General features: G+C 40.6%; 1 protein-coding gene and 1 non-coding gene across 2 annotated transcripts in view; one reads left to right on the top strand and one right to left on the bottom strand.

Annotated features, from left to right (window-relative positions):
• The window catches only part of LOC111875547 (tachykinin-like peptides receptor 99D), a 366,779-nt gene that overhangs the window by 25,985 nt on the left and 324,622 nt on the right, over nucleotides 1–16,172 (bottom strand). The window lies entirely within an intron of this gene.
• On the top strand, nucleotides 3,266–3,338 carry Trnav-aac. The gene has a single exon. It is a non-coding gene; the product is annotated as a tRNA-Val (tRNA).

The raw sequence follows: 16,172 nt of genomic DNA on the forward strand, positions 1-16,172 counted from the left end.
AATGTAATTAATTCTTCCCGTCCAAAATGGAGTGGTTTTGGCAGTTGCGGTGGCGGTGGAGGAAGTCAGTTCCGAAGTAAAGCGCTGGTTGCGACAGACCTGCAAGATAAGTACCTTGAAGTCAATACAGGCTGTCGCATTTCGGTGGCGTAAGGCCATACATTTAGAAGGAGGCTGTGATGAAAAATAGATTTAGGCAGCCAAAGATTCAGGTATCAATATGACATATTTGAAGTTTTAATAAAGTTTAACATTATTCATTCTGGTCCGTCACACTAGTGAGTACTATAGAATGATTTGACTACACTGTCCATTGTGACTCAAATGTTTACGTATGGTGCCTTTACATGTTTCGGTCAATTAATGACCATTTTCAGAAGGCAAATAAGAACACTTGAGAAAACTACTATTACATAAATCATAGTACGTCAAGTTCAAAATTGTCCAAAGTTTCACGTATAAAGATTATAAATTAAGCTAAAATGTGGTGAGTTAAAATATTAATAAAATTCTTAATATTTAAAGTCTTGAACTGCTAAAGTTCGTGTCTTCGTGCCCCTTCTATCAGCGGGAGATTGGTTAGATTGTCGCCCCTGGAGGTCCGGGCAGTGTTTTCTTTTCTTCTGTATATATTTGTTTAAAAGTCTGTGTTTGTTGTTGAGCTGCTTCTCCTTTCGTTTTTTGTTGAGGCACAACATAGTTTTAATAAAATTAATTATGGAAAAAATGTTGCAGTACTCCCTGGGCGACATACTTACACCTATGTACTACGTACAGCTGTTTTGGTAACACATTTTCAACATGAATCTTGTCTTGAAGGGAAACATCTTCCTTCGCATATCTGAAATTGTTTGTGATATTCACATTCCCTTTACATTCTTTAAATATCATGCTTTGTGTTTTCGCGACAGTTGGCAAACATGGAGGTCCATACCCTTCCAGGATTTCTTGTTTGAGTCGTAGCGAGTTAAGTGGTCCACAAAGGGTCCTAGACTCTGCCAGCGATGGCAGAGTGTAGGCTGTTTTCTTTACAACTTGGGCCTATTACGTACATCTGCAGTCAATTTGTTTCTTTTAACGTCGACTTCTCTCTAATCAGAAAACGTCAGTCATATCAGCAGTTTCAGCTTTTCTGACATAACAGAAATGAATAATTAAACCGAAAAGCTTGACGTTGATAATGATATCAAGGGAGGGATGAAGAAGTGCGAAGACTAACTCCAGCGACAAGCCATGCGGCTCAGCGATATTGCACAAAGCTCGAATTCGGGAGGTACCTGGTTCCAATCCGGTTTAGGACTTATAAATCTGATGGGAACCGTTTGTGGTTTTTATAATTTCCTTGAGAAAATAACCGAACAGAACGTTAAGTACAGGCGACTCTCAAATCCTTCGACATGTCTCTCCATTGAAGTGACATTCATAACCATCCTCCGACATTTCGTTCCATATTACATAATCGATTTCAAGTCCGAGAAACAGAGTACCGCTTATGAAGCCGATATTTTTAGCATGGTCATGCAATTCTCGCCTTTATGGAATCTGAACATTCGTTGAAACGTTCATAGGATCCCGTTACTGAACTCTATCTCGAGCCGGATCAAAGAAGCCTAGAATTTCTAACTATATTCCTTTCAAATATTATCCTCCCATCAATGTCCAGGTCTCTAAAGTAGTCTATTTTGGGGTTTCCGAACAAACTTCTGACTTATGCAGTTCTCATCTTCACATGTGTACTACATGTTCCACCAATTTCGTCCTTCTTGGTTTAATCGTTCTAATGAAATTCGGTGAAGAGTGCAAATTATGGGCCCTTCAACGTTCAGTTGTCTCAATACTCCTTATGTAAAGATACTCTTCATAGCTCGCTGGCCTGAAACGCCTTCAATTTCTGTTCCTCCCAAGATTAGGAAAATAAAGGATTGAATAAAGAAAGAAATATGCCAACAGGCAAAGAAACACATATTACTTCCTTGTTTACTAACTATGAATAACTTAGAAATAAGAAGGAAACTGGCGGTGTGTAGTGTCAGTTAAAACGACTGTGCCGGTCTCTTATGAACTATTAAAAAAGTAAGGCAATGTGGTCCGTGTGCTTAATTAGTTAAGCACTAAGTCATGACGACATGTAGGGGAGTGGAGGTATAGCTCCACCATTGTTGACCTCAGTACTAGGTTGAGGTGAGTGGTCAGCTTCAAGCCCCGGCCACTTTAACTCTGAGGAAATCTCGCCTGGGCACGCATTGGATAGGAGGCTAGGTGGGCCCTTGAACCGGTCTGGACTACGTAGAGAGGAGAAACTCTCGAATCTACCGGGGCTTGAACTCCGAACCCTCGGCTGTCCAGTTCGTAGCCAGTTCCTATACTATCTGTCCTATCCCTGATTTTCAATTACGAACTATGTGAAAGCTAATTTATTTAGCTTCATGCCTTGATTTTTTAACGGCGCTGATTCAATTGCAGAGATTACACATCCACTCATATACATATGGTATATGGTCCGTCGGAAGGTCCATTATTATTATCATTAACATTATCAACGTCAACATCCAGTTGGTGTGACGCCACGATGACTGCCCGCAGCTTCGCCCCATTTCACTGAGCGAATACGCGTACTGAATGTCAGCCCAGTGTGCGTGGTAGTCGCAGGGCTGCAGCGCCGCGCAGAGCCCAGATTAATAATGAAGTTTTGTTAGCCGCGGCCATCGGCTATTAATAACTTTCGAATGCTTCAAGTGCTAATGCCCTCGGCTTTGTTTTCTATGAATCTCGATGCGTTGTTATCCCCATAAAAATAATCAACTAGTGCATTAGAAGTTGCACACAGAAAAGCGGCTTAAAACTCCATCCAGCGAGCAAATAGCGTTTACTTTTTTACTTGAAAGAGCATTAAATACTAGGGCTTCTAACTAGGATGTCGATTTGCATCAGCAGCTGCATCGCCTAGAAACAGTCTGAGTATATACACGTAGTTAGACCGGTTTTCACTGAAAGAAGAGCAGTGGTTAGATCTTCTGCCTTCAATCTGGGAGTTTTACCAAACTCTGCAGTTAATATCCAGTTTATGACACGAGATTACTAGTTACCAGTCTTTCGTAGTAAGAGCTGGTAGTAACACCTTTCGAGATTTTACAATGACATATAAATTCTGGAGCGGTACTGACTCCTAGTCAACTGGATACATTAATGATGTCTTCAGAGCAGCCTTGCGAGCTGGCCGAGAAAACCGCTTAAATTAACATGGTTGATAAAATTAGTGTAACTTGTTTCCGTGGTGTAGTGGTTATCACATCCGCCTAACACGCGGAAGGTCCCCGGTTCGATCCCGGGCGGAAACATAATTTTACCTTTTATCTTACGCATGTTTCGTACCTTGTCACGGTTGTCTAAGAGAAATAATTTCCACTGTGCTAATCAAACACGTAATTAGTATCTGACGGTTGCTTTTAAACTATAAATATAAAGTAATGGGTTACAAGATTCGTTTCTTGGGATGGACCAAGAGAATATTCTCTTCGTCACCAAACCCAGAACATGTCTAGAGCCACCCATCCTAACCCAATGAGTATAAACGAGGCTTTTCGTCGAGTAAATTTGTCGAAGTGCAAAGCTGGCTACTATACTGACTTGCGTCTACCGCGGAGACAAATTTGCATAGAAATCTATATAAATACACCTCCTTGGAGCGATCCATTTCTTTTAGAGAATTTTTAAGTTTCAGAAGGAAGGTCCTGCCCGTTAACAATGTGTGTTCATGCGTTTCCTGTACCCCAACGAACGGAAGTCTGTCAGTTCTTCAACTGCATCTAAAGCTCCCCTCGTTCTAACAGGGCCCAGAATGCTAAACCATATTGATAGGTGATACGAGTGTAGAAGGTCAGTAACAATACCGTGTGACAGTCGGACGTTCTGCTGAACTATACTGTCGAGAATATTACCTTTACCACCAGGTGTGTAATGTACAACATTGTGCTGCCGAAGTTTCGAAGTTAGAACTAAAACAAGAATCCTAAGAAATTGTACCCTGGCGGGCTCGAAACTATACTGTTCCAAACTATGAGCTTTGCATTCAGGTCACCTGCCTGGATGGAGTTAATTCTAAAACGTAATAGCTCTGTGATGTCTGTGTCACTCCACAGTATTTCCTGAGAATTATAAACAGCTTCAAGGAACATTTCAGTGTGTTTCGAATTGGAATGCGGACCCCTGTTGCCTCTACTGATAGCTGAGGAGGTTGTCAAAGTCAAAGTTACTTTACGACTGGCGGTTTACCGCCAATCATTTCGTCTTGGCGCCAACTTCCTTGAGACTCTCAACCAGAGATTTTTTTGTAACTGAATCCTTGGACTATAGTCCTTGCATAACATCCTTTCTGAAGAGAGGGTTAGTTTGTCTCTTATGAATATGCTTGGCCTTTCGTCAAGGGTACGTATCGCACATATAACATGTTACTGACAATTCTTGCTTTTGCACCATATACAAGTCCTCTGTCTGTCCAGGATTTGCAAAGCAGATCCTGCTTCATACTTATCTTATGCTACAATGGCGATTTACACAATTGAACGGTCGTAAGCTTGACCACCGCCAAGTTTAAGCTTCTAATATTTTGAATTGTTTCATTTTTGGTCCGTTACACTGTCAATCACAAAGTTAATAGAAAGCCCGTCGAGTGTAACAATTTGTAGGTCACTTCTTTATCACTTCTGCCTTACATGTTTCGGTTTGACACAACCATCATCAGAGGCACTTACTACAATTATGAAAACACTGTCATTGTTTATGATGTTCACAATTATGTTTGTTGTGTGGACGCTGCTACAATATGTTGACGTGTAAAAGCACAACACTTGCAAGGATAGTTGAGTACACTATCAATTCTCACTTTCCATCCGAAACTGTTTTTAAGTTAAAAAGCTAATGTTAAAATATTTTAAATTTACTGGAGATACACATAGCATGTGTTGTTGTAGGTAAAGAGACAAATAATGCAAATCTAATTAAGGTACGGACATAGAACTGCGAAANTACGTTCACCAGAAGTGCACAAAATAGGTTACTGTAATTCTACATCGTAAATTAAGCAGTGATGGTCACAAATTATAAAACACATTTTTAGGTACATGAGCGCTGAAAGCAGACAAGTAGGCTAAGATATAAAATATGAATAAAGACGCAGTAGAAACAAGGGAGGAAATGTACACTCTAACCTACAGTACATAAAACTTCACTTTTAAATGCGGCTTTTTGAGTCTTCATACTTTCTTAGACTCGCGACTAATTTACTGGAGATACATATATAGCATGTGTTGTTGTAGGTAAAGAGACAAATAATCCAAATATAATTGAGGTACGGACGTAGAACTGCGAAATTATGGTAACATCTTTTTTGCCTTTCATTTCTTTAAACAATGTCTCACATAAATGTTTTATATGTTATTGAAATATACAATTTATATCATGCACGAATTTTTCGTAAAATGAGAAATGAAAAAAACATATCAATTACATTTGAGTTTCATATAAACTTCAAATTATATTAGTCTCATATATCAAAATAATAAACTCTCCTATTACCAGCGAAGACGCAGAATACAAAATTTAATAGAAATCCGTTTAGACGTTTCAGAAATTAATCTCGTGGCTGGATAGACACAAATTCACCATGTAATATTACGTATTTTTATGAACGACGGCCTAAGGAGCAGGTGAAGTGCAAATATGAGCAAGTTATCTTGAATGATTATCATCTTGCGCCCTTTTATGTTTATTGGCCCCACCGAAGCACCGGAGTAGCTACTGAGAACAATCGAATGCTTTCATACCATTTCGTAGTCCTATATAGTAAGCTTCAGCCAACGGGATTAATATCCTAAATGACTCGCCAGTTACTGGAATTACTACCTTCCGTAAAATGAATGAATGTAAAAGGGGTGGGCCTCCTCGGCTCTTGCACCGCGACTTACAGTGACCTATTTTGCTTACCTTCCGTAACATTCGCCAATACCAGTAATTCTTGAACCGCCTACCTGATGTAACCCCAGAGATTACCGTTAGCGAACCCAGGGCTTTAACACACCGTCTTCACAAATGAGTCCTTCACATACGCCAATTAATGTTGCTGATAAACATTGTTCGTTGCCAAGTTATCTACAATGGTAGCGGCCTCCGTAGTCTAGGGGTAACGTTCCCACCTCATGACTCACTGTACGCGGGTTCAAACCCGGCGGAGGTCGTGGAATTTTTAAGGGCGGAAAATTCAGGGAACAAGTCCTCCGGGAGGGACTTTAAGCTGTGGGTCCGGTGTCGTAGATTTACGGCACTTAAAAGAACCTCATTTCTCTAGGAGACCTCTGAGCTAAATTTGGCAAAAAGTTTCCCGCCCAAAGTAGTTTCCAATGCCTCCGGTAGATGGGGAAGTATTAGGTCCCTCTGCCAGAGGACTTCTCTGGCAGAAAGGGACTAACTATTAGATACCACTGCCAGTAGAAGGTTGGAACCTCGCTGGCAGAAAGGGGCTAATAGCGAGCACCAGTACCGGTAGGGTATGGAGACAGTAGAAATTTAAAGGGGGACGAACAATGGACCAATAACTGGTCTAAGTGCATGGGGAAACTCACCCCCTCTATACTCAATACTCAATACTCAGTACCTACAATGGCTCTTAAAGAGATCAGACTGTTCAGGTAAACTGACTAACACTGCTGACAGACACCGTTCAGTACCAAGTTAGTGTTAACAGCTAGAGGAACCATGAACTTGTCAAGGTTTTGTGATTACCATTTCTCGAGAGCATAGTCCACTTGCAAGGTTAAACTTATTGGCCGGTAACTAGGTGACGAAGTTTGTTTCCATAATTTGCTCTCATTATAACGGAAACAGTCTCCGTGCTTGTTTATATATAACTGTAGTTTTGTACTACAGCTCGAGGTACAGAAAAAAGATTAAATGTAAACGCCACCTGATCTGACCCCATTTTCAGCATAGTCACTTCGACCATTAGGCTCGAGACAGCATGTTCCTCTGAAACACTGGTGTCCACATCCAAGGCTACACGGTATCCCTACCCAGAAAAGCAAAATCAGAAAACATGACACTTCTGTAAGTGTGGGTTTGAGTTTGGGTGTTTCTCTGTACCCACCAGACCTTACTGTACAAACTGACCAGCTTCTGACAAGAAACTTGGCGTGTAATTAACATAATTACAGAACAAACATCTTTATCTCAATTTTCTATTTTGTTTGGAAAAAATAGAAGTGTGCTTATGCGATCTCCATGCTCACTGTCTCTGTGTGTCTGTGAATTCCTCTGTCCATTAACTGTGGAATTCCTGAACTAATCTCGTGAAAGTTGATACGTATATCAATGCACCTCAGCCCATCACAACGGCGAACGTCATAAATCCCTCGCATAAGTCTGTGTCTGTATGTGTATCCCTCCTACTGTTGCTAAGCAAAGTATATCCCTTCTTTCATTGCTTGGCAACGGCTCGGTAAACACGTTCCCGCAGCAAAGGATACAGGCACCAATAGAAAATCTGTTGGACGCGCGTGTCTGTGTGTCTATCTATGTATCCCCTTACCGCTGCTAGGTAACAACTCGGTAAGGACGTCCCCGTGGCAAGGAAGAATTTTGGAGGTGTCGTTTTCTATGCGGTCCGTGTCGTATCAAAGAAACGCAGGCGATTAGTCCCACTCAGAACTTCCTGCTTAATATGCAGTTGCTTGTTTACCAGGCCAAGACATTTAAAAAGATGAAATATTTTGATTTAATCTTGCATTCCCTGTTGCAAGTTTCGTGGTACATTTTCACGCCTCTAAATTCTTTCGAATTCTACAAACGTCAGTGATACTGGTTGATTATATATGAAATGATTATTAAATACATTATGATTTCTCATACCACCTGATCGCAAGTTTAAACTGAGTTAACTAGTAAATAAGTTTTTATTAAACGTTGTACTGATGATCTATTGGGTAAAAAGGTAAAGCTACCCCTGTAACAGGCCGTGGAGGCCCATAGGCTCTTGAGACGTTGAGGTTCCAACATTTTCTAGACAATCGGTTCACAGATGGCGGTGAGATTGTCAGCCTTACGCGCCGGCTGCGCTTTAATCCTCGAATATTCCTGGTACTCATTTCTATTAGAGGCTCACTAGACCTCAGGGCCATAGTGCGGCTGAAAGGAGTAGTCAGTTGAAATATTCAATGACTTCATCGGGACTTGGACCCGCTACCTTCCGGCTTGTATCATAGTGCCTCAGGCAACTACGCTACCTCGTGTCCCGATCTATAGGGGCTACTGTAAATTAAAACGAATTTTCATTCAGTTCCTATCAATCTAGTAATAAATTAACGTCTATTTTCGTCAAATTTCACGAAGACTCTTTGTCATAAATAGGTTGGAATTTCATAATATATGCATCACATTGAAAAAGCACAACTCATATATTAAACATGATTCAGGAAGGCATTCTGAAGGAGATATTACGAAGGAAATATATCACCTCTTCTATTTTACTAATGCTAATGCCTATAGGCATTTTTACACAGCACATCACGAGAAGAAGAAGAGAGAGAACAATGTTAATATTTTATATGATTCTTTTAATTATTTAAGCATTTTATCTAACGATTTACCTACTTGTATGTAAATTCTAAAAAAAAAACAAATGTGTTTGGGAATATGTATATCTCAGTGAAATGCACCCTCTCACCTTTCATTAATGTAGCTATAGAGGATTAAAAGTACCCTTGCATTCATAACACTGAAGATATAGTATGCAATTTATTTTTCTCTGTGGGAACCAATTCGGGCAATGTAAATACGAGTAGCAATGCACTATGATGATTATTAAACCAGAGAAAGTAACAGCAAATATACCGCAAACAATGATAAATGTCGACAGAAATTGTATCGAATTAATTTATGGTTTTATGTTCATATAAAATTATACAATCACTTATAATTATTTTCAGGTTCACGAAGAGGGTGAAACCAAATCTTGCATCAGTTTGATAGGAGAGGAAACTGCAAATCACACTGGGGTAACATTCTCAATCATGACGTCACTTCGCTCGCAGCGGGTCAGCCTTTAATGCTTCCAACTTACGTAGGGGAAGTACGAGCATGTTGAGTGCGCTGCTGGCGGCATGAAATGGAACTGCGAACGCAGTATATGTGCAGCAAAAACATTAACTACAAAGGTCACAAGAATGTGATCCATGTATCAGATTAAACTTCGTTATCCAACTGACTTGATTAAATTACTAACAGGCTGACGTGCTGACCCATTAATAGACTAATTGGCTCACTAAGTCACTAATTAAGTTACCAAATAAGTAATTAAATCTAATAATATGATACATTCTTGACATCCAGAATATATATCTCATTATTATTATTATTATTATTATATATTCATCTCTTTCAACAGCCATTACTGAGATATTAATGAATTAGCTTTTGATATCCAAATATATCTGCAGGCCTTATGTTTTTTCTGTAACTCCATTATGTACTTCAACATTTATTACTAAGAGAGAAACTTTTGTTACTATCGTAAGAACGTCTCAAGAAAGTACTTATCTCGTGTTGGAACTACCATTTTGCAAACATATTTCTTGAGGCGAACAGTAGCTTAGTTAATAAGCATAGATTTCTTTTCTATTACACTGTAACTGTCTGTTTAAAAGCTACTAGCTGTCAATCATGACAGTGTAACTGATGTTATTTTATAGAAAAATAGTTTATGTAGTCGCGTACAGTGATACAGGCCCAACGTTTCAGGAAATGTTTCATCCACCATCTTCAGCGAGTAAGATCTCGCGGAAGAGTAAATTTGAATCACCGGAAAATTTTCAGAGGTTTAAGTAACTTCGTATTTTCTCTCTTTCCTTCTTCCCTCTGTGGTTATTCAGCGATGATTTTTAGTACCAAAACTATATAGCGTTGCAAGATTTTCTTTGTGAATTGTTTCATGCTGCACAGTGGTATGGCATGATCATTAGTTAGTATCCAGTACATGGGCCACATGCAGTCTTCATATGATACAAACAACAGTTGATTATAGGGTGTTTAGTACGGCACATTCATGGATACATGAAGTAGAAAAACAGTGTGGGCGGCCGGCGAAAGTTTGGGATGTGGCACAACTCCAATCCGAGTACGTCCGGATATCCTGAATGGTATTCCTGGAGCTTTTCTGTGTTATATCCAGGAAAATTGAGGGATATAATTCTAAAACAGGCCAAGATACGAGGACAGGCGGTAAGGTAGTTGGTTGAGTCATTATGCTACAAGCCGGAAGGTCGCGAGTTCGAATCCCGATGAGTTCACTGGATCTTTCAATTCACCTAATCCTTCCAGCTGTACTATGATCCTAGGGTCGACTTAGCCTCTAACAGAAATGAGTACCAGGCATCTTCCTGGGCATAACGCTGATAACCTCACCGCCATCTGTGTGCCCACTCTCTGGTGGGAGCCCGAGTTTCACAATCCTATGGGCCTCCAGATCCTATTACAAGGATATGTTTACCTTTCATGGGTCAACATACATTCTCTCATTTCTTCATTTGAAGCAATAATCCAAATCATGCCACATAACCCCAGGTACTGACATACATATTACACAGTATAAGAACGATTCATTTGTTATGGCGTTTCACATTCTCCTTAAATAGCAACTACTACTTCGTACCAACAGAGTCTCATTCTTAGTGCTGGTTCGAAGATGGCTTAGCACTTGCTGCAAGATCACTATAACTGAAGGAACAAGAATGTTATATCTTTTCCAGTCAGTAAAAGCTCTAACGCTTTGCCCTGAATTAGGTGTAGACCCTTTTGACTGCGTAGCTTACACGTCACAGCATTTCTTGGTATGCTCTAGGTCAGAGAGATTCATAGGTTCATCGCTTGATTACAAGTCCCAGGACTGTGCATCTGCACATGCGTCGGCGCCAAGGAGGGAGAGAATAGGTTCTAGTGCCGTCAGTTTGTGACGTTGAATTTCCGCATGACACGACTTCTAGAGTAAAATTCGTTGCTGATATGGATTACAGACACTGTATCAGAGACAGAGATTAAGTTTACCATGTACAATGAGGTGGAATCAATGGGGCTGGAGTTTACAGAGGACTATGTCACAGTTGTGTTTCATCGTTTGTCTCTTCAGACTATGAAAAATCATGAAGATATAAATCCGGTTATCCGGAGTTCCAACCGATGACCACGTCACTGCTTGGCCACTTTAAAGCGGAGCCATGGTAAACAGTGGGTTCATGTACCACTATTTGCTTTTCATTAAGTCATCGCATACACAAATTATATCGTGGTTTTCCTAGGAAGAACGGTTTCTGAATTGTTAATTTGTTTCGAAACGTTTTGGATTCTGTTTATAAACGAGCGGTTGTTCTTCCTAGAGGCAGCCCACTCTTCGTCAGAATGTAGCTTATAAATATGATATTCTCAGATTGGTTCCTGAATTATTAATATATTCAGAACAGAGAGTGAACTTTAAATCCCAAGTTTTATTGCTAGAAAGTTGCTACATCACAGCAGGAGGAGGAAGAAATGCAAACTGGGAATTTCTATAGCAATAAACTGCTGAGTTGCTGGACTATTTTCGAGATGATAGTAGAGGAAGGGGCGGACAGTGGAAGGTCGCGACAATTATGAAACCTTTCCATGCTACAGCATGTGTCAAAATTGAGGACATTCCTTATTTTGAGGGTAGAGTTAAAATTTTAGAGAATACTACCTACTGAGTTATGACGCCGTGTAATCTGGTAGACATTTTCTAACTCTGTTTGCTGCTTGATTGCTTGTTGGACCTACTTTTCGACCCTAAAACTGAAGCCAGTAAGTTTCTTCGAAACGTCGGTAAACTTCTTCTGCACTATGCAGTGTCACAGCATGCTCAAAGTATGAGATGATCAGTAAATGGCCTATTTGGCGAAACAACAAATTTATGCAAAGCTTCAATCAGAAAATATTTTGGAAAAGATCGTTTGGGACGTTCAGTTATATGCTCCAGGACAAGAAAGAAATATAAATTCATGAAATATTATGTCAGCTCTGTTCAAAATATCTTGAAGGTCCGTCATAATTTGAGTAGGCAACATTATGGAAGAATAGCGTTGTGTACGGAACGAGATCACCGGCATGGCGACTTTGGTTCCCCTAGTATGCTGAAAATCAGCTCTCTAATGATGACGTAATGACATACGTCGACATTTGAAAGTGACGCATTCTGAAAGTTGTTTGAGTAGGGAATTGGACTAGAATGGTTCATGATGGCGCCCTCTGTTCAATTCATATTGAGAGCCCTTTACCCGGGAGTAAAAATCCTCGGCTTGAAGATGACTTCTGACCCCCATCTAATGCCGATGTTAAGAATGCATGGAGCTATGCCTGCGCTCCCCCACATGATTTCATGTCTGGTTAATCAAGCAAGGGACAAATTCATGAGTATTTCTTTAAATTAATCAAACGAATATTTGCCTTTCAATTTAATGATTTGCGACGTACACATTAACATTTCCTAGTCTTTCCCACGTAGATAAACACCTTGACTTTATGTGTCACAAGTATAATGCTAGCTTTCCCGAGACATCCATGTGTAACTGCAGGAACAAGCCCCTTGCGGTCACGACAAGTGACTTGTGGTGTGAACAAGATCCTTCTTGGCGCCAGTAACACCCGTTCATCAAAACCAAGGAACTTTGCATCTCACAGCAACGCGTTTCCTGCCTTTGTACAATCACCGCCACAACAAAGTAGCACTGTACTGTGTTTGTGAATTGCCAAATTGTTTCAAAGTCCTAACTTATTGTCAAGTGACTCTCAGACCATAATAATACTAAGGTTAATACTGACTTCAGATTTGTGTCAAGTAGAACAGAAGTCACTTACTATAGACAGTAAGTAGCTGCCTGACTGGATGATTAGCTAACTACCTCCACTGAGCAGAGACACATTTGAAAATCTGAGTTGCTAAGCTAACAAAGAAGTCATCAACATTTCAAGGAACCAGAAATTTCAATACTATCTTCATACGAGCCAGCTGATATTCCCTACATTATTCGGATGGATCCAGTCCACACCCTCTCACCCTACTGCGTTATGATCCGTTTTAATAATATCCTCCCATCTATGACTACGTCTTTTTAGCAGGAATTTGAAGAGGGACTTAACCAAATCTTTGTGTGGCTTTATTCAGCCAACTTCTTCGCAAGCGGTTCCGAGTGTAAATAAGAATACTGAGTGGATGCATTTGCATGAAGACAGATTTCATAGTTTCTCACGTGTCCTTTGCTCTTCATTCAGTCACTGTCTCTGTTATTCATCTCGACATGACCATGATCATTGCAAATTTAACGTCATGAAACAGAAACCTAACAGCCGCTAATCGCGCAGTCGCCCTTTCTGTAAAGTACAGCATGACAAACCGCTTGGCAAAAATGAACCACAAACTCACAGACCACACGTTTAACTAAGTTACACAATTACAACAGCAACATCTTTCAGTTCAATTGGATAGGTTGAAAGCTCGTAGATTACTTACGCTTTGTCTGTCGCAGCGGTTGCCTAGCGTCGAAGGATGAGAGAAAACGCTTGCATTCGGAGGAGCAGAAAGGATTGAGGAGGAAATGTTCGTAACCTGTTTCAAGACATTATAGTAGCATTTGCTACAAGGACATAAACGGACTACGGGAGCTCTCAGTCTATTCAGCATCCCAACTCCCATTTATATTGTGACATACCCGCTGAAAGGTGATATAAGTTAATCAGATGAGAGAGCCATTACTAAGTTACGGCTCAGTAAACAAAACGACTGCAGTAACGACTGCACAAGCAAGAGAGCAGCAGTGTTTTCCGTGTGATCCGCGCTGACAATGACGTCACTCGACAACAGAAGAAATGTTGAAATCAGTGTTTACTGTGCGATCCGTGCAGAGGCTACATAACGAGGACCAGCTTCCATTACGATATAGTCTTGAGGCGGCCGTTAGAAGAGTATGAAGTTATTGTTAGATAGGCGCCGGCCTGCGAAGATGGGAGCCCTGGAATAGAGGATCGTCCTCTGCTGGAAGACGTTAGCAAGCAATGCAGTTCAGGCAGTGACTGGGAACATTAGTCTGTGTGCATGTGTGTTTGTGTGTGTGAGATAGTGATTTGTAAACTGTAATCACGGGTTATTTAACAGTTCATTAAATCCGATTACTAATCCGAATCCTGTCTATATTCACTCTATCACGTGACAATATAGAGTACCTCCCAATACAGGGCAAAGCATTACCGCTTGAGCCAGCTTATCTGGGTTCACAGTATTGGACGCTATAGAACTTTTACAATCTAAACACCTTTGTTAAATAAAGTAAAAACCAATATTTAATTTGAATTTGAATGCATTATGACGATTTCCAACCGAACTATGGCCCTCGGGTTGACTCAGTCTTTAACAGCAATGAGTACCACTTCCTGGTGGTAAAGGGCGGTCGGTGAGTAAGACTGACAAGCTGACGCTATCTGTGAGCCGAGCGTCTAGGAAATGTTGGAGCTTCAACGTCACACAACGTTATGGGCCTGCAGGGCTTGTTACAGGGATAGTTTTATCTTTTTCAATTTAATAGGGTTTCATGTATCTTCTTTTGCAATACATTTCGACTACATGTTATCATTATCAGGTGAAGTAAAATAAATCTGGGTAGAACTCGAAAAAGAAATCGAAAATATATTTTAATCAATTATTATTAAATTGTATCGGATTCGACCAATTACATTAATGCCTTATGTGCGTTCATACTTCTTGCATCTTTTATACATTGTCACATTTTAATAGGCCAGTCTATGTACTTCCAAGCCTATTTTGTTGTATCTCACCGGATGGAAACCGCACGCGGTAGAATCTTGTTGCGAAAAAAAGAGAAACATAGAACTAAAGTTTGTATTGTGTTTTTGCGAGACGATTGTTATACGAACTAAATTTCGTTCATAAATCATAGAAACAAATGAGTGTGGGGAATTAGAAGAATGACAACTGGCAGAGGAACACTGAAACCCCGGAAGAAAACGTGCCCAAACGCCATTTCGCCCATCACAAGTCGCATATGCATTGTCCTGGAACTGAATATAGGACTCAGTGGTGAAGTTCGGGTGAGAAACTGACTGAATTATAGCACAACCCTAATTCCGCATGTGCTCCACACGACAGTTATGCACAAATGTACTATATCCAAGTTCAGTTGGCATATCGAAATAAAACATCGAAGTACTCTTACAATTTAACTGTTCAAAGAAAAATGTTACTGACAAACTTCAAACCTGTCCGTCATATGATTTGGTCTCGAAACTAATGCAAATATAATACATACGTTCATACTGACATCGAAAGGACCCCTTATTTTGGGGGAATGATTTCCTTTACGGCTCTGTACATAACACCGGGCTGTAGAAAGAACGCAGAACTCACTTATTCACTCATGGAGCTGAGCCTTTTTGAGAAGCCGCCAATTGTTCAGCTACTCAAGAACTTCCCTGCATTTTATGGAACCCGAAAGTTCATCACCGTGTTCACAAGGGCCCTCCTATGGCCCTTTCACAAAATATCTTGAAGTGATGACAATTATGAACCCCATGCCGTTGGAAATAAGTTTTTTTTAATTCGCTTAGTGGGGGGGTGGAGTCCAACTGGGTCCACTCAGCACGGCGGCCACTGATTGGCGTATTGCAGCCTGCCCCGGGAGATTATAATGAGGGAGATTTTGGTGGAATGAAGATTGGCAGGGGAAACCGAAGTACGAGTACTCGGAGAAAACCCGCCCCAGCGAAACTTTGTCCACCACAAATCCCACTTGACCAGACCCGGGATCGATCCCGGGCAGTCGCGGTGGCAACCCGGCGACTAATCGCTTTAGCTATGGCACGGCCTGGAAATCGGCTTACTAAGGTACATGAACAATCATTGAAAATTAGAGTGTGAAATTCTTATGGTTATATCACCAGCGCAGGAGCACACGGTAGCGTATTTGGTTGAGGCACTATGCTAAAAGCTGGAAGATCGCGGGTTCGAGTCACGATGAGGTGGATTTTTTTAATGTACCTAATCCTTCCAGTAGCATTCGACTCAGCCTGTAACAGAAATGAGTACCAGGAATCTTCCTGGGGGGGGGGGG

Source organism: Cryptotermes secundus, unplaced genomic scaffold, assembly GCF_002891405.2.
Source record: "Cryptotermes secundus unplaced genomic scaffold, Csec_1.0 scaffold468, whole genome shotgun sequence".
In the NCBI taxonomy this organism is placed as follows: domain Eukaryota; kingdom Metazoa; phylum Arthropoda; class Insecta; order Blattodea; family Kalotermitidae; genus Cryptotermes; species Cryptotermes secundus.